Source organism: Anomalospiza imberbis, chromosome 11 (assembly GCF_031753505.1).
Source record: "Anomalospiza imberbis isolate Cuckoo-Finch-1a 21T00152 chromosome 11, ASM3175350v1, whole genome shotgun sequence".
In the NCBI taxonomy this organism is placed as follows: Eukaryota; Metazoa; Chordata; class Aves; order Passeriformes; family Viduidae; genus Anomalospiza; species Anomalospiza imberbis.
This window is the reverse complement of record NC_089691.1, coordinates 21476039-21500601: the sequence shown is the minus strand read 5'-3', so window position 1 is coordinate 21500601 and position 24563 is coordinate 21476039. Positions and strand designations below refer to the sequence as shown.

General features: G+C 48.9%; 1 long non-coding RNA gene across 3 annotated transcripts in view; it reads left to right on the top strand.

Annotated features, from left to right (window-relative positions):
- Positions 1-5534: 5534 nt before the first annotated feature.
- The window catches only part of LOC137480888 (uncharacterized), a 77588-nt gene continuing 58559 nt past the window's right edge, over positions 5535-24563 (top strand). For 2 of the 3 annotated variants that reach the window (XR_011003161.1, XR_011003160.1), the window contains exon 1: positions 5535-6359. This is a non-coding gene — a long non-coding RNA (uncharacterized lncRNA). The remainder of the gene's footprint in view (positions 6360-24563) is intronic. The other variant, XR_011003162.1, reaches the window with a different exon arrangement.

Here is a 24563-nt window from a genome sequence, read left to right as displayed (position 1 = left end):
TATTATTAATTGGGAAGCTTCTCCTTGTGGTTGATGTATCTTTCCCCAAATGATCTGTCGTGTGAATGTTTCATTAGGAGGAACTCTAACCTCATTTCATCACTTTGCAAGGAACCCCCCAAAGCTTCTTAGAAAGCCAAAGCTCCTTAAAGACAATTGAGGAGTTTCCTTGTGAGCACATCATTTGTGTTTATTGCAAGAGTAGATGTGATAACACGTGGAGCATGAAACTCCTGTCCACCCCAGTCCTGTCATGTGCTAGTGCATGAACAGCCTTGGAAACATTTCTTTGCATCTACTGATAGCAGAAGTGATGCCCTGTCTCCAGTCAAGCCCCTGCTGTTCCCAGCCTTCCTGGAGCAGAGGTGCTGCACAGACAGGGCAGCTCTCACAGGTGGAGGCTTAGCTCGGGTTTAAATGCTGGATTTGCAATTCCTTATGAGAAGGATGTGAAGGAGCTTTCCGGGCAGCAGAGAGTTCTTTCTTCCCACCCCCTCAGCTGCTGCTTCCCCTATGCCCAGCTCAAAAACCAGCTCCTGGCCCCCTTTTTTCACCCTTAGCTCTCCACTGTATTTTGACCATGTCAAAGAATTCAGTATTTCTTTTTAAGTATTTTTTCCTGTGTCTGCTTTGTTGAAACCTTCTTAGTGTGAAATTAACTTGGGAATTCCTGAACCTGATGAGGAATTGAGCTGACATCTGTAGCTCTACAGATTTGCTCTGCAGAGAGAAATCCCTAATTGGGTGTTCCTTGGGCAAGCTAAGATCTTTTTAGCTCAGTATTTCTGTGCATTAGCATTGGATTTCACATCTCAATGATTGTGGCTTGAGGATTGTTTCCTGATTTGGTGTGAAATAAATGAAATTCCTCTGCAGTATGTAAACTTACATATTTAATATCTTGACTGTATGTTTGCTGCATAGTGGCATGTTTGCAAAACCAAAACTCACCAACCCCATCCTTTATTGCCTTCCATCCACCTCTGAGACTGTGCTCAGGGAAGAGCAGCGTGAAGGTCAAAGGTTTGTGCTCAGGAAAAAGCAGCATGAAGGTGAAGCAGGTAAAGCAGCTGCTTTGTCCTTCCCACACGTGGGGAAGGATCGGAGGCTGCTGCAAATCCATTTTACTCAAGGAATCAGTGATGTGCAACAAAAATCTTGTGCACACGGTCAATGGGTACAATGGGAATTTCGAGACTTCTATGTATTAATGAATATCTTGTGTGTGTACTGGGGGGCTGGGCAGGACTCTTTTGTGGCAGGTACAGTGGTAAGTCTGTTTTAACAGAAATAATTTTAATTGTAAGCTTGTCCTCTGTGTGTATGGGTGGGTGACAGTTCCTGGAGCTCACGGGAGTCTGGGCTGGGATGAACTCAGAGGGAGCTGTCACAGGAGGGACCTGGAGTTTTCTCACTCAGGAGGTGTTAATTCAGTTGTTGGGTCTGTCACACACATGGCCACGGCCTCAGCTGAGCTGTGAAACTGCTCCTCTCTGTGAAATGAGGGCTCACAGGCTTTGAATTTCCCTCTTTTGCCTGCTCTGGATGAAGTCTCTCAGTCCCCAGAGCCCCCATGGTCTTTCTGCCTGGGAGGAAGCACAGCCAACGCTCTGAGAACTGTATTTCACATGGCATAGCCTGAACTGTAGCTCTATTAATACAAAGATAAACAGAATTGAAATTCAGTTTGACCTTCTGTGGCAGCTGTGACAAAGCGTGGCGTGTTTGAAGTCTGGATACAATTATTTGGAATCGCTAAACACCACATTTCAATCATGACCTTTAGCTGGCACTGAGGCCAGAGGAGGGCCCTGATTTTAACTTCTGAACTGCAAATCACCCCGTTGGAAAGAGACTTCAGAAGCCATTATAATCACAGGCAATGTTTGAAAGGGTGTGGAAGCTATAAGCAAAATATTTATTTTACACACTTGTCTGCATTTAAGCCATAAATCTGTCTACTATGAGAGTGTTTTACTGGTGTAGAGAAGACAAGTAAGCTGAGATCATAGCAGACACGTCCTATAAGGCTTTACTGAAAATCATTGCTTTTTAATCCCTTTATCCCTGTTATTTCCTACCACTGTGAAAATCCAGTGGCAGGGAAAGCTGGCACAGTGTAGGACAGATGCATAATGTGTAATGCTAAGCAGGCAAAAATCCCTCTGTTTGTCTAATGCTCCAAACACATTAGAAATGTCAATGTTACTGCTGGGTGTCCTACATAAACACAAATAAATTATCAATACTCAGCTGACTATTGCAAACCTTGTTGGATGTGGTGTTTTGATACTAATGAATAATCTTCTAATTAGTCAGAGGAAAAAATCTAATTAGTCAGAGGAAAAAATCTTCTAATTAGTCAGAGGAAAATGTCCCTGCTCATGGCAGGGGGGTGGAATGAGATGATCTGAAAGGTCCAACCCAAACCATTCTCCATGATAATTAAAATCACCCAGAAAAGTTGACCTGGATTGTTTCTATGAAGAGCAGGTACCACAGGAGTGGTATAAAACTGAATTGTGTACTTCAGGTGTACAACACCTGATCGCACAACTTTGACTTTTTATTTTCCTTGCCTTGTTTTCTCCCTGCATAAACACTGGAAGCCTGCTTGGACAGGAGGATGGAGCCAGAATGTCCCGAGGGCATCTGGAAATGTTCAGGTGCATGATTTGCTTCCGTGAGCTCCACATTAAAGCCTCCTCCTGGCCGGAGCCCAAATTGAATCAGCTGAGCTGCATGCTCTGTGGCTGGAGGAGAAGGAGGCCTGGAGGTGGCTGGGCAGGGCACTGGTGGAGGCTGTTTGTAGCACAGGGGTGAGGATGGAGGGATGGAGGAGCTGGAGGAAGGCTCCCAGCAGCAGTGGTGACAGCCAGACCCCGCCGTGCTCCTGGCGCGGGGATATCACCGTTTGTAGGAATTTTCCCTTCCTCACCCGCGTGTTTTGGGAGGGAACGTTTGAAGGTGCACCTGGCAGTAAGCGCAGAGTTGTGTGTGAGAGATTTCCCTGAGCAGCAGCAGTTTCCTCCCAACGGGAATCACAGCGGTTCCAGCTCATCCCGCCTGGCGGGGACAGAGCCTCAGCCCGACACCCAGCTGCTCTTCATGGCCTTGGGTGGCATTGGGGGCGCCCCAAGCCTTTGGATTATCGAGTGTTGAATCTGAAAGATCAAAAAGTGTCTTTCTCTCTTGTTGCCCAGAGCAGCTGTGGCTGCCCCCTCCCTGGAACTGCCCAAGGCCAGGTTGGATGGGGCTTGGGATGGTGGAAGGTGTCCCTGCCCATGGAGCAGGAGCAGCCTGGGATGGTGGAAGGTGTCCCTGCCCATGGAGCAGGAGCAGCCTGGGATGGTGGAAGGTGTCCCTGCCCATGGAGCAGGAGCAGCCTGGGATGGTGGAAGGTGTCCCTGCCCATGGAGCAGGAGCAGCCTGGGACGGTGGAAGGCGTCCCTGCCCATGGAGCAGGAGCAGCCTGGGATGGTGGAAGGTGTCCCTGCCCATGGAGCAGGAGCAGCCTGGGATGGTGGAAGGTGTCCCTGCCCATGGAGCAGGAGCAGTCTGGGACGGTGGAAGGTGTCCCTGCCCATGGAGCAGGAGCAGCCTGGGACGGTGGAAGGTGTCCCTGCTGATGGAGCAGGAGCAGCCTGGGATGGTGGAAGGTGTCCCTGCCCATGGAGCAGGAGCAGCCTGGGACGGTGGAAGGTGTCCCTGCCCATGGAGCAGGAGCAGCCTGGGATGGTGGAAGGTGTCCCTGCCCTTGGCAGGGGTGGCACAGGGTGAGCTTTAAGGTCCTTCCAATCCAACCCAACCATTCTGGGATTTTATGATTCTGTGATTCTCCTGCTCTCACAGGGAGGAGATCGGATTGATGGGCTCTTCTGACATGCTGAGCATAACTCAGGTCCTGCTGGAATCAGAGGTTTTATTGTCCAGGCAGCAGGAGTGCAACAGGGCCTGAGCTTTGCTCCCGTGGCACCCACCTGGGGCAGGAGAGGCTGGTCCTTGCACCCCCACCCCAGCACTCCCTGCATCCATCCCCCTGCTCCCACCACTCCTCTCTCACCAGCCAAGGTTATTAAACTGCTATTTGTACAGTTCAGGCTGCAAATTGGAGCTAATTAACATGTGCACAGCCTCTTCCCCGTGTTATTGACCATGGAGGACAAAGCCTTTGAGCCTCCTCTTCCTCTCTCACCCTGCTAATGCTCTCTGTGATTTCCTGACAGCTCTGCCAGAGCAGCTCCCAGCCTGGAGCACAGCTCTTCCAAAAGGGCAGCTGGAGGGACACAGCCCCAACTGGATAAATTCGAATTTGTCTGATCTTTTAATCTAGGGCAAGAGGAACATATGGAGTGTTGTGGCAGTGTCAATTTAAGATTTTGACAACAAAAATATGGGTTCTTTCAGTCATAATAATTTAAAACAATGGTTCATTTTTGTGCTGCTCCTGCCACAGAGTAGAAACTGTGAGAGACAGGTTCTGGGGCTGTTCTCTTCCCACTTTAAAAACATGGGCCTTAGGAAATGCCTTTGTACCCAACCAACAAACAGATTTCCAATTATTTTACTAAATAAATACAAGTATTCTGTAAAAGCAGCTGGAACTCAGAAGGATTTTTTCCATGAGGTAAAGCCAGTCAAAGGGAATGTGCTGTGTTCAGATAATGTTCCAGGAATGAATGCAGAGCCGGGCTGTGAATCCCAGAGCAGAGGAGCCCCCGGAGCCCCCGGCTGCTCCCGCAGCCCCAGAGCCCCCCTGAGCCCCTGGCTGTCCACAGCTTCCTGCAGCCCCTCCAGCTCCTGCACTGCTCCAGCTTTTACTGCAGTTTTTATTCCAAGGGATAGAGACACTTTACAGTCCATCAGTGATGCTCATGTTGTGTTTCAGCATCCCACCATCCCCATCCGTGGCAGAAGCTGATATTGGATCATGGAATTCTTTGGGTTGGGAGGGACCTTAAAAACCATCTCATTCCACCCCCGGTGTGGCAGGGACACCTTCCACTATCCCAGGGTGCTCCAAGCCCTGTCCAGCCTGGCCTTGGGCACTGCCAGGGATGGAGCAGCTTCTCTGGGCACCTGGTCTATGGAGAACGAACTCCTCCAGAGCAGAAAATATGTTTTGCCAACTTCAGAAGTTTGTGGCAGGGCTGAGAGCTGAACCCATAGATTTGGAGACACCAATCCAAGCCTGGCTGATCACCCAACCCTGGGAGTCATCAAAATGCATTTAAAGGTTTTTTTTTTTATGTGTGGGATGGAACTGTGGCCACGTGCTGTTGATGCTCGTGGGGGTGGCTGAGCAGAGCTGCCTCCCCCTGCCTGGCTGCCTGTGGCTGCCACATGGAAGCCCCAAGGCCAGAGGAGGCTGCTGGCCAAGGACCCTCTGTCTGTGTGTGCTGGGCCATGGGGGTGGCTGTCCACCATCCCAGCAGGGTCACTGAGTGCCCACACATCAGGTGCTTGTCAAAATCCTACACCAAACCCCTCTACTTCTGGCCTGGAACTCCACGCACGGGAGCCAGCAGGAGCCCTGCTTGTACATGAGGAATGCCAGAGCACAGGCCAAGATGAAACCCAACAGAAGGGTAAAATATCAGTGAGTTTCTTGTGTATTTTAAAGCATTTACTAGAACTTAACAGGGCATTATCCCTCGCTGAGGAATGATGAGATGGCTGCAAAACAGCTCCTATACACCCTGCTCCGATAAAATTGAATTGGTTTCATATATACTAAATTTTAAAGGCCTTTTAGACTTATGGATTTATTTAAAAAAAAAAAGAAAAAAGTTTTTCTTGATGTCCTGAGCACATTATTGCAGTAACCTCACTGCTGGACCACAGCTTTGGCACAACACACACATCCATAATGAGGGACTGCCTGTTCTAGGGAGGTTTTATTACAAAAGAAAGTGCACAAGTATATTAGGAAGAGGGGGAGAAACAGAGAAGTCTATCCTTTTGGCAAAGCCTTGTATTATAGATCTCATTTCTCTGGTTGCAGCTGCCTTTAGGCACCCATTTCAGTGAGCTGCTCTGTTCTGCTTAGCTGTAGATGCTTCCCAAATTTCCTCTTTGGTGAAACAGGCATTTGTGCAGGTTCCCCATAAAAATGACTGATTTGGGTTTTACCAGGAGCTCTGGCACTTCTCCACTACAAGAAAGAATTGCATTTATAGAGAGGTTTGTCAAGATGGGAATAGTGAAACAAACATTTTAAATGTCCAGCAGAACCCTCTGTCTTCCCCCAAACAAGCCTCCCTGGGCAGGAATTTCAGCCATTCTGGAATGAAAGCCTCCTGAAAGGAATCAGCTTCCCTGTGGGACTGCCCAGCTTTCAGCCCTGCTGCTGGGGGAAGGTAAGAGAGCTCTGTTTTCATTTACTATTTATGAGACGTGCGTTCCTATTGCCAAGTGACCACAGCATTCGGTGCTTTTAAGAATCTGCAAATGAGATGAAGCTCATTATTTTTTAATGTGAAAGGGATTATTGCAATGGGAGTGCAGGGATGTGTAACCTCAGAGATGGCTCTTGCTGGGGGATAGATTTTGAGGCTTTTGCTTTAGGAAGTCAATAAAAACACAGAGTATTTCCCAGTCATTCTGCTCAGCATCTAAAAGCAGTATTTATTAGGAATAACACTAAAAGGGGTATTTTTTTAATTGCAGACTGGGACTTGTAGGAAATTGCCTTCCTCGTGTGTGTGTTTTACTGTGCAGTCTTGAGAGAAATGCAGGGGCACGTTTCCAAGATAAATCTTTTTCTTAATAAGCAAAACTCCCTCGTCATCCATTCCTGCCCCCACCCATCAGAGCTGATCTAAGGGTCCTGAGGGACAGCAAAGGCTGGAGGCACAAATGCAGCTTTTCCTCGGATTTTGGGGTGCAGGGTGCCCTGAGCCCCTGCCCCAGCCCTCCCTGCAGGTCACACACAAGATTTGTGCATAACCTGAGCACTTTTCAGACGTGTCTGTGTGAGCCAGAGCTGTCAACAGGTGGCAAAGGCACTGCAGGAGAGGGCACCTGACTGAACAACGCGTCTGAGGCAGCTCAAGCTACGGCAGAAAAGAGCAAATTTAAGGGAAATATCAGAACTTTGCTGCGAGTGGGAAGGATCAAGGGGCATTGAGCAACTGCTGGGCACTTTCTGGAGGCCTGGGAGTCACATCCCTGCTCCCCAGCAGCCGGGGATGTGCAGGGAGCAGGCACGGGCCATTCTGCCCAGCACAGCCACTGCTGCCCCTCCAGGACAGCAAGGCAGCATTTAGCAGAATACCCGTGGGGATTTGCTGAGCAGCTGCCAGGGAACAGCACTTGCAGTCCTCAGGTGCCTTTTAAGACCCCAGACTAATTTCCTTCCCCGTGTTCCTGCTCTGCTGAGCTCATGCTCCACAAACGCAGTAATTGCAGGCATTTGTTTTGAACCACACGAGCCTGAGCTCCAGAGCAAGTTTTATTTACTGCAATTATATCTGGCAGGTAATTTCTAGTAAACCCAGGGAAATGATTAACCTCCTACTAAATTCATGAACAGAAAAATAGGGCAAATTGATCAAATAAGCTGTTTCCTACATAATAAAAAAAATATTACAAATATAACATCCTGGAACAGAAATAGCTCTGATGAAACCATAAAGACAAGCAGGAACCTGCTAGAGGCATCTGTGCAGAGTTTTAAAAATTCTAGCTTATCTCCCAGCCATGAGTTATTATTATTTTACCCATTGCTGGTGGTGGAGCTGCTTCAGCTGTGCCCATACCTTGTGTCACAGATGAGTGACTTATGTCGCCTAAAGAATCACAGGCAAAGGTATTAGCAGAAGGGGATTTAATTTAAATTTGTCAGAGTGTGATTGAGCAAAGTTTGATGGCAAGTTTTATTCATTACTGCATGGATGAATTCTGCAAAGGAAAATGGAGTTAGAATTGATTTAAAGTGATTTACACAGAGAGTAAAGAGCCAAAAGGGTCAGGGAGACCCTCCTGTTGAGTCATGAGGGGCAGAGTGGAATTTCTTTCTCATTTGGGTGTGGATAAGAGGCAAAGACAGCCTGGGATGTGAGAGCATCCATTTGGACAGGTTACAGAATGCTGGAAGCAGAACTGGCCGCTGTTGATTTCCAGCAATGTCTGCCTGCATTCCCTCCTCGGGGAGTGCTTGAGAACCCCCCCAGGGCAGTGGCTGAAGGACCTGCCACAGGGCTGGGGACCCTTCTTCAACAATGCCCAGAACTGCCATTTTCCAGCTCAAAGCTCTGCTCTGTGACCTCGTGTCACTTTAAAATTCCTTATCCATCTCCACCTGGGGCTGAGGCAGCTTTATCCCAGCCTGGCTTGGGATGTGCAGCAGCAAATGGGAGATGAGGAAGAGCTGCTTATCACTTGTGGAAAAGGAGCTTCTCAGCCTCATCCGTGGTGCTCCCCAGACTCCAGACAGAGAATAATGTCACTCTGAGGCCCAGATTTTCCTCCTCCCTTGGCATGATGGTAACCAGGAGTGACAGGCTGCGAGCTGGAGATGATCCATCATGGGGCACCTCTGTCCTCCTCCGGTGCACCGCTGGCCAGGCTGGGCACAGTGGGGTTCCAGCTGCTTTCTGCTTGCCTTGAGGTGGGGAAAACCTGGAGATGTGTCATTTGGGGAGGGATTTGCCCGTTCTCCAGGGCTGCTGGGTTTGCCCTGCCCACCCAGCCTCAGCCTTGGTGGGTACAAAGTGGGTACAAAGTGGGTCCGTGATGGGTAAATGGCAGCAAGGGCTTTCCAGGCTGGCAGGGTGCAGATTTGAGGGGTTCTTTCTCCTCCTTGTCCTCTCCCAGGCACAGTTTCCTCTCTGATCCTGACTGATGGTTGATCCCCTTGGGTTTCCCACACAACCAGGGGCAGTGAGTCTCTGATGAAAGCCCGGGCAGGCAGGCTGCGCAAGTGGAGACAGCCGCTCCTCTGCCCTGCTCCTGCTGCCCCGGGGCTCAGCCTCCCACCAGAGGCAGAGCTTGCTCCTGCTGGGATTGCAGCACTGTGGGATGGGATGGGATGGGATGGGATGGGATGGGATGGGATGGGATGGGATGGGATGGGATGGGCAGCAGGGACAGGGGTAGCTGTGTGTCGGAGTCCAGGACATCCCTCTGGCTGCCCTGGCTGGCTCCAGACCCTGGCAGGGGCTCGGAGACCTTGGCATGAAGTCAAAACCACCTGTGGCTTCCATTTTAGCCCATGGGAAAAACTGCCAACTCTGTATGAGGAATTACAAATCACAAGGGTTTGAGTAGTGTGGTAGCTGAATTAATACAGGGTGAAAAAGTAGAATTTTGGGGCTTTTAGGAATGGGGTTCAGGGGGACAAGATGGAGGAATTTGGGTGTGTCCTGGCCTTCTTCTCCTTCTCCTTGCCCTCCATGTGTTGCTGTGATGATGACACTTTTCTGTTGGTTTAAGGTACAGACACACTGTCCAACATCAATGACAGACATTGGCACGTTATTGTAAACATGGCACACGGAGTTTTGGGTATAAAATGTGAACACCGCCCTGAGGGCAGACAGAATGTCATGGCCGAGCTGCTGGACAGAGCTCAGCAGGGCAGAGAGAGAATGTTCTAGAATAACAACCTTGAGAAGAACCTTGTCTAGAAAAAACAACCTTGAGAAGCCGACCCTGCACATTCAGACTCCTTCTTTGGCTGCACGGGCTGGGAAACGAGGACTTTTACACCCTTGGGGTCACCTCGACACCCGGACCCTGAGAGCTGTGGGGCTGCCCAGGGTGACAGGGGTTGGGACATGGGGAGGAGAGCTGTGCTGGCCCCTCATGGCACCACAGGGACAGCCAAGTGACCGCTGCTCTCCTCAGCTTCATGCTGAGGGCAGCCCCCATGTCCCATCCCACAGGACACCTGCCTCTGCTCCTGGTGCCTCTGGGAAGGTAAAGCAGCTGAGTTTGATTTCCAGGGACACCCCTGGCACCACACTGGGCTGTCAACATTGCTGTCAGGAGCTGAGCTGCTCCTTCCTTGGGCGCTGAAATAAATTGCTCTTGAGGTTGCACTACAGAGGTTCAGGCTGGATATCAGGAAAAAAAATTCTTCACTGAAAGGTTGGCTGAGGATTGGAATGGGCTGCACAGGGCAGGGCTGGAGTCACCTCACTGGGGGTGTTCAAAAAGTAGATGCAGCACTTTGAGATGTGTTGTGAAGGTTGGATTTGATGATCTTGAAGGTCTTTTTCATCCTTAATGATTCTGTGGCCTTGGGTGATAAATACCACACTGAAGGAAGCTTCCAGAACCTCCACTTTAAATCTGTCTTTTATGACCTTTAGGTACATTCCCTATTTCCCAGTATTTCCACATCATGCAGAGTTGTTTTATTTGTATCTCTTCCCTCTCTTCCAGGCTCCAGCCTTTTGAACACTTGACCAAATTCATGATGAAATAAATTCTGTGTATATTGCTAAAGTTTATTCTGCTGCTGAAACATGGCACAGAAATATTTTGTCTGTCCTGAAACTTCAGACAAATCTTTGCTTCTTTTAAAATAACCTTTGAAATGTTTTTCACCCAAACGAGTGAAATAGCAAGAATAATAGATGTTGTAGGATTTGTAGCCACTATAGTTTCCTGCTTCTCCAAATGCTTTTGGAAATGCTGATTGATTTGTAACAAAGCTTGAAATGTCACCAGGAGGAATGAATGAAAAACACACTGCTCTAATGTATGTAGAAGTTGAAATTGGCTCAAAGTTTTAACCTTTAGAGGTGCTTTTTCCCTTTTCTTCCCTTTTTTTAACTTTTCACAGCAGTCAAGGAGTTGGAAAGATAACCAGGAACAAAATGCACATAGAGGAAATGAATAAATTATGCTCTTATTTTTGGCACATTTACAAGAGAGACATTTTAAAACTCCACTTCAGTGACAAAAGAAAGGATTGCTCTACTTAAAATAAAGCCTGTTCCCTCTGCTACAGAGGGATGCTGTGCTGGTGAGGTCTGATAGATCCCTGGCCTGGCTTGATTCTGCAGGTCCTTGAGAGGGGGAAAAAGCCCTGACTGTGCCCACAAACACCCCAGAGCCTGCAGGAAGGGGCTCTGCTGGGGCAGGAGGGGATCATTCCTACCTTGGCCAGGGGTGGGAATGTGCTGGGAGAGCAGAAGCCACGTCCTGGCAGTGTTTGCTCCCCAGCTGGGTTTGCTGGTTGGACTGGCAGCACGGTGTCTCGGTGAGCTGGGCTGTGTTTGGGCAGCAACGACAACGGGGCTTTGCCTGCTCTAGAATTTGCAGTTATTGGAACTGCAGAATGAGGTAAACATGGGTTGAAACCCATCCAATTTCAGATCCAGCAGGATGACCCTTCAGGGACGTTGAGGCTGCTCCAGGGCCACCAGCTCATCTGTGTTTTGGCCCTGTTGTCACTGTTGTGTTCCAGTCCTCGCAGTGCTCAGCGTTTGTCACTCAGGTTGGAAATCTCTGGTGCTGTCTAGGGTTTGCTGCTTTTCTTCTTCCTGATGGATTTACTCTCTGGAGTATAAAACATAACACCAAAAGCCTCGGGACCTGCCTCACTGCAATCAGTCTGTGCTGGAAGATGTGCAGCAGCTGGAGCTGCAGTGCTGGGAGCATGGGACTCCTTGGGCCTCACTCTCCCCATCTTTCCCCTCAGTAACCGCTGTTATTTGGGCAGTTTGAAAGCCAAGCAGGAGCTGAGCAGTGAGAGGGACACGAGTGCATTTTGTTGTCACTGAGAACCAGCGAGGTGGCTCATCCTCCCTGCCCCGACAGGACCTGTGAGCCCCAGCTCAGTGCTGCAGCAGAACGGTGCAAAACTGCTGACAAATGCGGTGTTACAGCTTTTGCCCAGGATTTTGTGGGTAGAAACCAGGGCCCTTTTCTTCCTGCACTCCCTCTGCCCCTGTACCAAGAGCTGTTTTATGTGGTGATGCCGTGAGAAAAGATGAGAGGCAAGAGATACTGAGCAAAACCAGGTAACACCAGCAATAAAAACTGCAGGTTCTCAAGTTCCAGTTCATTCCAGTACCCTGAAACTTGCTGCCCCACTGGAGGTGGAGTAAGCCAAGCTGATACCGTGGTGTGTCTGTGAATGCCAGCGTTGGAGGAAGGTCAGGAGGGAGCTGCATTGCAAATGAATGAAATGAATCCTGGAGCAGTAATTACAGGGCTGTCTCTCCTTGTTCCTAGACAATTTTTTTTTTTAGCAGAAAAAGGCTCAAGATGAATCCACCTATCTCATTTCAGCCTCATGATGTGTTTGTTCAACATAAAAAATCAATGTTGAACTAAAATTTAGTGGGGAAGGAGAAGGTCCGTGGGGATTACATTCCTGTTCAGTGCAATTTCGTGTTCTACTGCTGCATAGCCTGGCTGGTTAATAAGGGCTCCTTGAATGGGAGTCTGTATTATTGCTGTGCTGGTATGTGAAAATCAATCCTTGTAAATTTATTGGTGGCCACGTGCTCTCTTTGCTGTCCTTATAATTGGGGCTGTCATTGATTGACAGCAGCCAATAACCAAAAGCACTTTTGCAATTCTGATCCCCATCAAACACCAAGGGCAGGGAGTGTCCTTGTGCCTCACACTCTCCCCCAGAGCTTGGATCATTCCACAGATTACTGGGATGAAGAAGCTTGCCTGGAATTGAGGAGAAGCGGTGGGGATGGCAGTGGAAGGGCTGTGCCTTTGGCCAAAACACCAGGAGAAAACCCAAATCCCTCCTTTTGGGTTAATGAATCCTTTCTCCCTGGATCTAACATGAGCCCATTGAAGCACCTGGCAGGGATTTTTCCTCTGTCTTTGTGTTGGGATAATAGGCAGTTAATGATAGTTTTGTATTTGGCTGGCAAAGGGTGATAAGGAGAGGAAAATTTGCATCCTTTGGAAGCAGCACATCCTGGATTCCTGTCTGGGCTTTTTATCTGATCTGGAGAACGGAAAGGAGATGACTTCAGAGAAATCTGAGTGTGATAATCTTCTGGGAAGGCTGAGTGAGGCAGAAGCAGCGTGCTGGAGGAAGATCAGTCCTGGGCTTCCCAGACGTGTTGGTGAGGGATTTCGGGAACAGCCAGGAGAGCTCCTCCATCAGGCACCAGGCTGGCTCCAGCAGGGCTCCATCCTCCATGGTTCCAAAGCCTGAGTCAAGCCCGTTATGGCACTTGATTACCTATTTAGTTCCCTGCATCTGATTGAAAAGGTTTGATTGCTGAATGTGAACTGGGATTAATTTCGTTAGGGCACCAAAACTAATGGCATTTACAGGAATTAGCTTTGGATATCAAAATGGAAGTCTGAGATAAAACCTCCACCTTTCTTCATGTGAGAAACACCTGCTGTAGGTTTGACCTATAGGAACTCAGTTCGTGTGGTGCTGATGAAAAACAAATTTGCCTTTACCTGCATACATTAAATTTCTCTTCCCTTGGCTGATAATCCTCTGCATGTTGGCATCCTGACTGCTCTAAAGAGTTTTGAATTAATGTTGAAATTATTCATTTGGGTGGTAGGAGCATCTGTTCCAGTGTTATATCCGTGTCTGGTGTTTCTTCATTATATATGGCATGATGCACTAGAAAGGCACTTGAGATGCAGGTTATAAAAATACCACAAAGGCAGGGAAGGCATTTATTGAAGAGTGCTGTGTGACTTTGGATTCGTTTTGTTTAGGAATAATCACCCACAGGTGGGTGATGCTTAGTGCTGGGGGCACAGGGGTTAATTTGGGAATGTCTGCAGAGGGAGCAGTTGCTGGTAGCAGGTTCTGACCTGGCTCTGGGCCAGGGAATCACAGCGTTGGTCAGGGGGAGTTGGGCTCCAAAATGGGGACCTGGGGGAGCACAGAGCTGGGCTGAGGGAGCCTGGGGAGTCCCAGGGAGGGAGGGCTTGGGTCACTGTGTGACACATGGGGCCCACTGGGCAGGGGACAGAGCAGGGACCAGGAGGAGATGGAAAGGATGGACCTTGAGATCCCAGGGATCCTGGCAGTGCTGGGGGACACCTCAAGGACCAGACCCACCTCTGCCGGCAGGTTTAGTAAAAATGTGTCAAACCCTGGATGTGGGGAAGAAAATGATGATGTCTGCTCCAGATCAGAAGGCTGAAGGATAGCTTTATTAAAACTACACTATATTACATTAATATACTATTTAAAGAGATACTATACTATTTTATATGCTTAGTTTTTACTTACTTATCTAACTATAAACTCGTGACTCTGCTGAGAGCCTGAGCCACAGCTGGATCCCATTGGACCAGCAAACAACCTTCACCAGGATCCAACCCAGCCATCACTGCAGGTGAACAATCTCCACACCACATTCCACATGGGGAAAACAGAGGAGCAGAGATAAAGATTGTTTTCTCTTCTTCTCTCTGTGCTTCTCCAAGAAATCCTGAGAGACAGAATTGTGTCTCTCTGTCCAGAGAATGTGAATGCCACAGTCAGGGATCTGCAGCTTGGAGGGGCTGGGTGTGGGTTCAGCCATGCAGGACGAGGGCTGATGTCCCATGGGCTGTGTCAGTCCCCTGGGGTGGCTCCAAGGGACAGTATGACCATCACAGCTCCAGGCTTAGGAGCCATTTCCAGGGCTGACCAAAAACCCTGCAGTTAAGTTTAAACCCCGTCTCTCCAAAGACAAAAGGCTCATCCTGAGTGTTGGGAGCTGTAAATCACCGGGCTCTCCTCGGCTCTGGGGTCAGGTATCAGGTTAGGGTTCAAATCAGCGTCCTCAGGAACCCATTTCACTCTTGATCCTCTCAATCCCTGCTGAGGAGAAAGGGCTTATCATTAGTTATCAAATGATAGCAATGGTTCCCTTGGCTGTGTTCAAGCCCAGGTTTGTGCAGATATTAGATGAATTTTCAGAGGAACAAAGTGCTCAAGAACTTGATTCATGGGTGGATTTTGGCCTGTGCTTTATAGGTCTTCAAGGAATCACCAAAACCCCATTTTTTCCTGCTCTGTGTTTTGAAGTTTAACCCTGTGATACAGGAACTGTTGGCAGAAACTCAACTCTGAAGGAAATATGAACCATTTGTCAAGGAAAGGAGCAGCACATATTTTAGCCTTCCAGCCCTGCAGGCTTTCAGATATTACCCAATAAAACAAGCTCATCCACTCCTTCTTCTTGAAACCCCAAACCTAATTTTAAGTCTGTTTTCTCTCTAGAGTTCACCCTATAACTTCTCTCCTCCTGGAAGACATCCCAAGCCCTGGCTGGCTGGGTGATACCCCTGCCCCTACTGCCTCTCTCTGAGTGGAGCCCTAAGCCAAGCCCCAAATCCCCACCAGGAACATCCCTCTGCCACCTCTCCACGGCTCCTCATCCTCAGGGATGGTTCATTCCAGGCTTGGTGTTGGTTTGAGGAGAGGCACTTGGGGGTGGGAAATGGGGAAGAGGAAAACAAAGAAGGAGGAAATGGAAGAGGTCTGAGAATGAAGACTGGAAGGAATTTTGTGGGAGGGTTTCTCATCTTTCTCAACCTCCATGTCTCCTGCAGGATGCAAAATGCACAGCTGAGAGCCACTGATCTCCACAGCCTGAGGTTTTCTTGGCTTGAAATCCTGATCTGGGCCAAATTCCAAGCATTTGCTCATTTAGAGGAGTAAATCTAAGAGAAATTAAAGATGAAGATATATTATCAGTCTTAACTTCTGTGTAATACTGGTGCATGCCTATGATTTTGTCATTACATCAGTTCTTGAGATGAAGAAATTGCTTGCAGTAATTTAATTCTTGCTCTATTTTATTGCATTCTTGTGTTGCTTCCTTGACCCTGGGTCTCTTTGCTGAGTTATAATACGTTTTTACAATTTTCCCTTGAACATCTGTGTCTTCAGGAATATCAAACATGGCATGTCCACTCCCTTTCACATGGATCCAACCACAAAAAACCATGACAGGGACAGTGGCTGGGGTGAGGCACAGGCAAGGTGGCTGTGGGGATCACACTTTGAAAGCATCTTTTAAATTAAATGGGATTTTTTACCCAGCAAGCTCTAAGTTTCATTCATTTGTTTTATCCCAACCCAGTCTGGGTTGATTCAAAGCAAAATACTCTCACTTTTTTTTTTTTTTTTACTTTTTTTTTTTTTTTTTTTTTTTATTGGGTGGGGAGGTGAATTGTTGCTTTAATGATCTTGAGAGTTGGTTTCTGTGTCAGGAAGTGGCAGAGTCCCCATTCCTGGAGGGATTTAAAAGCTGTGTGGATGTGGCACTTGGGGACAGGGGTGAGGGGTGGCCTTGGCTGTGCTGGGGGCTGGTTGGGCTCGCTGGTTGTGGATGGATTTCTGAACCCAAATGATTCTGTGGTTCTCTATAATGGGTCTGGCTCTCATGATATCCTTAAATAACCCCTCCTGTTGCCACTGCCAAAGGCAGGACAGGCTGCTGGGTGGGCCACTGGGCTAACCCAGAAGAACTTTTCATCTATTCTTATTTTAGCATCTAAAACTTCTATTCTAATAACTCTTCAGGCAGTGCTTTGGCCTCCTCTCCAGCAGGGTGTCCCAGCCTGCCCAAGGACTACGACATTTGCTCAAGGTTGCTTTGCATCCTGCCTTTCATCAAGTGACGCACTTAATTAAAATCTGCACTGCACTGGCAGTGCTGGAGCAGAGCTGAGTTCACATCCTGAGTTCTGCTCCAAAGGGAAACATCCTGGGAAATTGTGTATTTTATACCACTGGCCTTTATGGGGTGGTTAATAACTGTGGTTATTGGAGAGCAGCAAAATAGCTCTGATACTCTGTCCTTTAAAGAACAGGATTTAAAGATTACCAGGCCATTAGGAACCCCCTCCTTTTTAGAGAATAAATGAAGGCTCACAGCTCTTTGCAGTTCAGGATGGGATATTTGACACTCCAGAGTTTTCCAGGCAGTGGTTCTGTAAGGTGCCACTGAGCACCTCCCCATCAGGAGGGAGAGCACCATGGATGTTCACATCCAGGAGCTGCCTGGAGTCCCCAGGGACACTCCGCCCTGCCTGCACACATCCCCAGCCAGGGGAAAGGTGCTGCTGAGTGGAGGCAGGTGTGTGGAATGCACTGGAATCATGATTTCATGGAATGAAAGCCCAGCTGTCTGTGGGAAGCCTGGCCCAGCTCGTGCTCCTCAGGCGCAGTCTGTGCTCCTGGAGAACCAGACCCACCCCCTGCCCCCAGAGCCCCCTCAGACTGGGTCACCCAGGGTTCCCCTGCACTGACAGGGGACATGTCCCCATGGTGGTCAGTGACTCTGCACACTGTCCATTTTTGTCCCCAGATATCTCCAGCCAAGGCTCTATGTACAAATCACCGACAGGACGGGGCTGCTGGGGACACCTCTCGAGCTGTTTATTTTCCAGCATCACTCTCATTACACGGTTATGACAATGGGCAGATGCCAGCAGCTCACATCCCCGGCAGCAGACCAATAACTCCATGTTACAACTCACTTTAAAAGCTTTTTGACCAGTCACACAAAGCAAAAGCATACTGGCAGTAGTTGTGTCTAACCACTCTAAGCACACGTTCCTTTGGTTAAAACAGTGCTTGCTTATTTCCAGTACAATACCTGCTTGCAAGCCTTAAAACACAATGCACAGGGCTCCATTCTTAAGCTCAGAACTTCCTAATATCTCACTAGATATACTTTTCTGTAGCTTAGGGAGCTATTCTAGCCAAGCATTAATACACTGACCATGGCTCTCTTTGTCCTTACTCTTCTACTTCTTGTATCATTTTTCTGCTGACAAATCTGATGGCTACTGCTTAGCTCTAACTGCAGTTCTGCTGTTTCTGAGGCCTGCCTTTTGCAACTTGCCCAAAACCCTCTGATTTTAAGGATTCCCACTTGAATGGGAATCTGCACATGACTCTGCACGCTGTCCATTTTGGTCCCCAAACACTGTGTAGGCAATGTCCCACTGGCACTGCAGCCAGTCCACAGCAAAAAGGATCCTGGATTTGCTTCTGGAATGTGTCTGGCTCTCTGTGAGCAGCTCTGCAGGGTGAACATCCCTCAGCTGAGCTTTGGCATCACCTTCCTGACCCTGCCTCTCCTTGGGATGCATGTGGGAACAGCCCAGGAGCAGCAAGGACTGCAGTGCCATCCCTGAGTGAGTGCAGGATCCTCAGGGGGTTTCAGTGGCTGTGTGTCTGTGAAAATTAACTTATTCCTGGCTGTTCCCAGCTGATCTTTAGGTTATAATAAGCCTCGGTGTGTTTAGATGCAGTTTGTGAATCTGCTCCTGCTGGCACCTGCATTGATGCTGTCTGGGGAGTTCCTCCCAGGGGCTCTGACTGCAGTTTGGGGTTTTTTTTTAGCCCAAAAGATCTGAGGGCTGGGTGGATTCTTTATTTCTCTCACCTGGCTGGGATTAAGCCAAGGCTGAGAGCTGCCCAGGCTGAGCCCCAGGGACAGCCCTGCCTGCTGGAGCTGCAGGGCAGGCATCCAGCTGGGGGTAGAACCCCAGAAATGATTTCTCCATCTCAGCTTCAGCTGGGCGTGGGAGGGGCTTGGTTTTACTATTTGCTGGCTCTGGCAGTGCTGATGCATTTGAGAGGCACCCTGGAGCCCTTTGTCCTTCCTGGGGGTGCTGTGTGCTGCCTGTGCAGGAGCAGGGAGCTGCTGGTGTGCTTCAGGTGGGGCGTGGAGCTCTGGAGGTCACTGTGATTCCACTGCTGATGATAAGTAAAACAAGTTTGCCTTTTTGCTGGCAGTGAGGGGGATGCCTAGAAAGACATTAGAAATAGCTACAGGGAATCTGCTGTGCTCCTTGCAGCTTCTGAACTGTTGTGCTATTAATAATGTGCTCCAGACATCCATGGAGCTCCCAGCCCTCCCTCCAGTGGATGTCAAGGAGCCGTAGATAACCCAGTGTTATCAAACTTGTGCTGCCATGCAGAACTTTATAGGGACCTGTGCATTGATGTGCTGGAAGTAAGTAATTTATTACCAAGGATTTCATGCAAATGAAGGGGTATTGTGCTGTAGCACTGTCAGATCATTACAATTTTCTGGTTTAATAGCTCCTTGAAGAGACTTTTAGATCCCAAGTGGAACTGTAGATGAAAGCCCTGTGTTGCAGGTGCCTGTTCTCTGCTCTGTGTCCCCCACCCCTGCCCTGGGGAACAGAGGGGTCGTGCCCTGCCTGGCTGAGCTGTCCCTAAATGGAGAATGTCTGTGCAGCCCCATCCATGCTCTGTGTCTACAGGATCATTCTGGTTAAGTAGAAGGAGTGATATTCTATTCATTTAAATATTGTAACGTCTGACACAGCTGCAATGCTCTGATATTAATGGCCCACTTGAGGCCAATCCTTCTTCTCAAAGGGCGTTTGGGTCACAAATTTATCATGCAGGCATCAGGCAAAGAGTTATCATTCACTTTTTTTTTTTTTTTGTGAAGGACAGATATTGATATTCCCTCGGGATGTGGAGCTAGTTCCCCTTATCAGCAGTGCTGAGCTGCAGGCTGGGAGCAGAGGAATCTCCTCTGACCAACAGCCCTGTGTAGTTCAGACAGCTCTGCTTTTCCCAGGGAGCACTAAGGGAATGCTCAGATGTCACAGTTTCAGCCCAAAAAGCTGTATTTTTCTTGAGTTTTGTGTTCTTCCTTGCCTGTGTCCAGCAGGAGACGTGGTTTGGTGTGGGCAGTGTGAGTTCCCATGCCTTGAAATCCCTTGGATGTTAACTGGAGACAGGGACAGATGCCTTGGCTGGCCCAAGGCTTGTTCCCAGGGCCAGGAGGAGCAGAGCCAGGGCTGCTGAGCTGGGCTTGGCTTGGCTTGCAGCTCTTCTCCAGTCTCCCAGGGAGACTTTGAGTAGGTTGCTGAGGCTCCTTGTGCTTCCTTTTCCCATCTTTCCTTTCATGTGCAAGTCTCTCATGCCAGCCAGGAGTGCCGTGGGACAGGAACCCTTTTTATTTCCACGTGTGGCCCAACAGGCTCTTGTCCCATGGGCATCACCTCCCGAGGTCCTGCTGAACACTGTGGACAGCAGTGAAAGCCAGACTGGAATGTTCCTGCTCAGCTGGGTGCTGCAAAACCACAGGGAAGGGGAAAAGCTTCCAGGCTGGGAGCTCCTCAGGGGCTGTGCCAGGGCTTCCTCCCCTCTCTGGGAGCCAGGAACGCCAGAGGCAGTGGAATCCTGCAGCCAGGCTGATACAAAATGCAAGGCAAGGGATCGTGAAAAACCCAAGTCTGCGTGGTTTTTGGGAAGCCCAAGACTGTTCTGCTTTAGAAAGTGTCTAGTAAATGCCAGGAAAATGAATGAACTGCTTTTGGCTGCTGGGGCTGCAGTGCTGGGTGACTTGGAGCAGCAGGGAGCAGGTGCTGGTGCTGCCAGCTCAGGTCTGAGCTTGGTTACGTGGGGCAGAATTGATTGATTTTCCTTGTCTAAATTATTCACAAGCTTAGTCATTGCTTTTGGAGCTGATGATTTCACTGGGGCTCAGGACCTGCCGTATCATGGCTTGTAAGAAGTTTAACCATTAGTGAAGTCTTGGGCAATAAATCTCCGTGGTGCTGGGCTGCTCTCAGGATGGCCTTGGAGCTCAGAAGGGCTGGAGCAGGAACAGGAAAAGGGGATTGGAACAGCTTCCCAAGAGGAGCTGTGGCTGCCCCACCCCTGGAAATGTCAGCTCTTTTCCCTCCCCAAAGCCACGAGCTCCCTGCAGGACGTCCCATGAAATGATGTGAAATGTCTGAGACAGCAGAGCCTGGGCTGCTCTGTAGGTGCTAGATTCATTTTTGAACATATAGAAGTGAAATTCTGGTGACTGCAGCTCTGTACTGAGCCCTGTGCTGTGAACACATGCCTGCTCTGCTGGGCTTTGGAACATTCTGGGGGAAATTTGATTTAGTTCTGAGTCTTGGTTTCATTATCTCATCCAGGCTTTACCAAGTGGAGGGGAAGGCTGTGTTCATCTAAACTCGAGGCATGTCTGAGTGTAGAGAGACCTGTAACAGCTTTGCCTGGTGTGACTGGAAGCTGAGCAGATCAGGCTTGGCTTCTGCACTTACCAGAAGGTCTTTTAAAGGAATTTAAACTGCTTGGCAGAAAGAAGGGCATTTAAAAATGCAGTGAACAGTGTGTAAGTGGGATCCCTAACCCAGCAGGGCTCTGGGGGTGTGTGAGTGTGCCCAGCCCTGCGTGGTGTCCTGCCTGCTCATCACTGGGGATGCTCATGTGCTATCCTGGCAGAACGTGGGGTTCCCACTCACACAGCACCCCCATCACACACCCCTGCAGCACCCTCCTGACCCCTCCCCGAGGGAGCAGAGAGCTCTGACTATTCTGAGCGCTGGAGGGGAAGGGGCAGGACTGCAGTGCAGCTCCAGCCTGCTGTGCGGGCTGCTGAGGGTTCCTGAGCTCAGCTGGTGGCTCTGGTTGTGCTGTACAGAGCTGCCTGTCGGAGGTGCTTGCCTCCAGAAATAGCACAAGGAAGAAGTGTTGCTCTCCAGAAATGGGGTTTCCCCTCTGACAGCTGCTCTGGGATCGGTGCCTCAGGCTGATGGGAGCAGGGAGGGGGGGCTGCTCTGCTGTTCTTCCCCTCAGAAGTTGTTGCAGTGTGTCAAAAAGTGCTATTTTCTCCTGGCATACGGAGGGAAGCGTGCCTGCCTCCCAACGTGACCTATATAAAGACAGAGTCGAAGCTATTATTGTTCCCTGCTGGAGATTCTGTGTTTCTAGGCTCTGTCAGAAAATAAAAAATCCAGTTTTTTAATAGGCAATGAGCTTGGAGAGCAGAATGCAGCCCCATCAGCCCTCCTGGCTCTGTGAGCACGTGGCTCAGGGTGATGCCCTGCAAATTCCTTTCCATGCCATCCCAAGGCTCAGAGCTGGGCTGATTTTTTTCTCACAGCAATAGTAACAATAATTTTCAAAAAGAGAAGCCTCTGGGGAGACCTGAGAACCCTTTCCAGCGCCTGAAGTAGCTCCAGGAGAGCTGGAGAGGGACTTTGGATAAGAGATGGAGGGACAGGACACAGGGAATTGGCTTCAGGTTGAGGTGAGACATGAGAAAATATTCCACCCTGTGAGGGTGGGCAGCCCTGGCACAGGTACCCAGAGCAGCTGTGGCTGCCCCTGGATCCCTGGCAGTGCCCAAGGCCAGGCTGGACACTGGGGCTGGGAGCAGCCTGGGACAGGGGAAGGTCCCTGCTGTGGCAGGGGGTGGAATCAAATGAGCTCTAAAGTCCCTCCCATCCCCAACCATTCCATGATTTTCTGTGTGTGCTGTGTTCTCCCTGGCCACTGCAGGTTTATTCCAGCACGGGGTCACCTGGGAAGCAGCTTTTTGACCTTGAGTCTGTCCCACTGCCTCTTGTCCCTTTGGCCATCAGGTACCTCTTAATTTGCAGCTCAGAGCTTTGCATTGCAATATATTTATCAGCACAGAGGGTTTCTCCTGACAGTTTAGTGGTGCTGATTCAGCTCTCTCATCAGAGAACTGTTTGCTCTCCATCCAGAGCACATCTACTCATCTGGATATGAGGAATTTTTTGATGGACAAAAGCTTTTAGGTCAGGAACTGATTCCCAGAGAGTTTTTCCAGCACTGCCAAACCCCTGAGAAATGGGCTAAAAGGGGAAAGGGTATTTCTACTCATTTATTTCTGCGTGTTCAAAGGGAGGGAAAATCAGGAGGAAAGTGAGCACATTTCCTAGCACCCATGGAATTGCTCTTTAATGTTGGAGTTTATTGTGTAATCAGAAGAGGTGAGTGGGGAACCTGCAGCAAAACTCCCTCATGAGGTTTTGCTGTGAATCTCTTGATTTGTCCTCTCCCAGCTTGGGATGTATTTAGGGCCCCTTAAACAAGTTACAGATTTACCTTAATTCCCTCTAATTTCCAGTTGCTCATTCTGTTTTGTTATAAAAACAATTTTAGTGTATATATATATATATATATATATATATAATTCAAGAGCACTTATTAACCTCCATTCTGGTCATGGTTCCAAGTGGATCAAATTTCCCTTGCACTGAGAAATCCAACCCTTCCTTTCCCATCCCTGATCCTCCTGTGATGATATCATTTAACCATAGGGCTCACACCGAATTTGTCACAATTGCTCTGCCTTAACTCCTTCACTTCCTTTGTGCTCCCTGGGACGGTTTTGGAGACTCTTGGAATTTGTCCTGGCACAACATTTTCATCCAGAGCCCTGACATTGCTTCAGCTCTTCCTGTTCTCCCTACATAATTAAAGAAGTTGAAATCTGCAAAGATGGACACTGAATCAACCCAGAGAGATAAAGATGTCTCCTCGTATTTATTTCTCCTGCAAGATATATTCTTTATAAATCCTTCATGGCACATTAAATATTGACTCTCCCTTGTCTCAGTGAACAAAATAATTGTGCATCCCCAAATTTCTCCTTTGAAAGCACACGATGGATGGCTGTGGCACTTTACTCAATATTTAATTAAATCCAGTTTAAAAAAACCCTGAGAAAAACTCCCTGTGATATATGAGGAAGCAGGAGGTTCAAAGTTGGCAGTTTCCTCCAGGATGCTCTGTGGAGCATGGCTAACTCAGCTATTAGGGAGCAGAGTTTGGGAATGCATCAATATTTAGGAACTGGGAGTGAAGAATCTGATTTTTAACAAATCCTTCCTATAGCAAATCGAGGTGTGTGTTTAACTGAACAAGCCTTGCTCTGATGGCGAGTTCTCCTTAGCCCTGGGATGATCCATGCTTGCCTCTGGGAATTCCAGCCTCTCTCAGCAGGATGTTTGCTGAGCACAGAGTCCTCCAGCACTTGGCAAAGGTGATTCTTGTGGTGTGTGAAAGGAAATAGGAAAGCATAACTCATGCTCGAGCTCTAAGTCACCTTAAGTTTTCCTGTAAGTTCTTTTTTGGAGTGCTGGTTGAAGAATTCCAATGAGTCTGCAGCAAGTGCAGCACAGTGGAGGGAAGCTAACAGGACCTGCCCTCTGCTGGGATGTTTGGCACTGCTGCCACCCTCCCCTTTGGCCTGGGGGTGTTTGCCAGGGTTCCTCAGGAGGCTGTTCCTGCATCTGCCTTCTTCCCAGGGTTTTCCTTGGAGAAGAGAAGCCGAGATTTAACACATCAGGGAAGTGGGATTATTTATTAGGAGAGGCATCCCTGCTCTCCATGAACACTGCACTGGAATGATGGAGGTGCCACAGGGACACCCTGCTGGGATGGGGGCTGTTTAATTCCAAAATTATCCTAAATCTCAGCATTTCCATCCCTGGAGGTGTTCAAAGCCAGCCTGGGACAGAGGGAGGTGTCCCCATCCTTGGAGAAGAACTGTGAATATTTGCAGCAGTGTTTACCTCTGGAGATGTTATCCCTAGCAGAGGCAGCCTGTGTTCCACAGGGAACAGAGATGGGGTGCTGGAACGCTCACAGGGTGGAACAGGAGGGTCTTGGGGGTCCCCTCCAACCCAAACCACTCTGGAATCCATAAGGATAAAGCACCAGCCCAGGTGGTCCCCACATCTTGGAGTCCGGGTGTCAAGGTGACCCCAAGAGTGTAAAAGTCCTCGTTTCCCAGCCCGTGCAGCCAAAGAAGGAGTCTGAGTGCGCAGGGTCAGCTTCTCAAGGT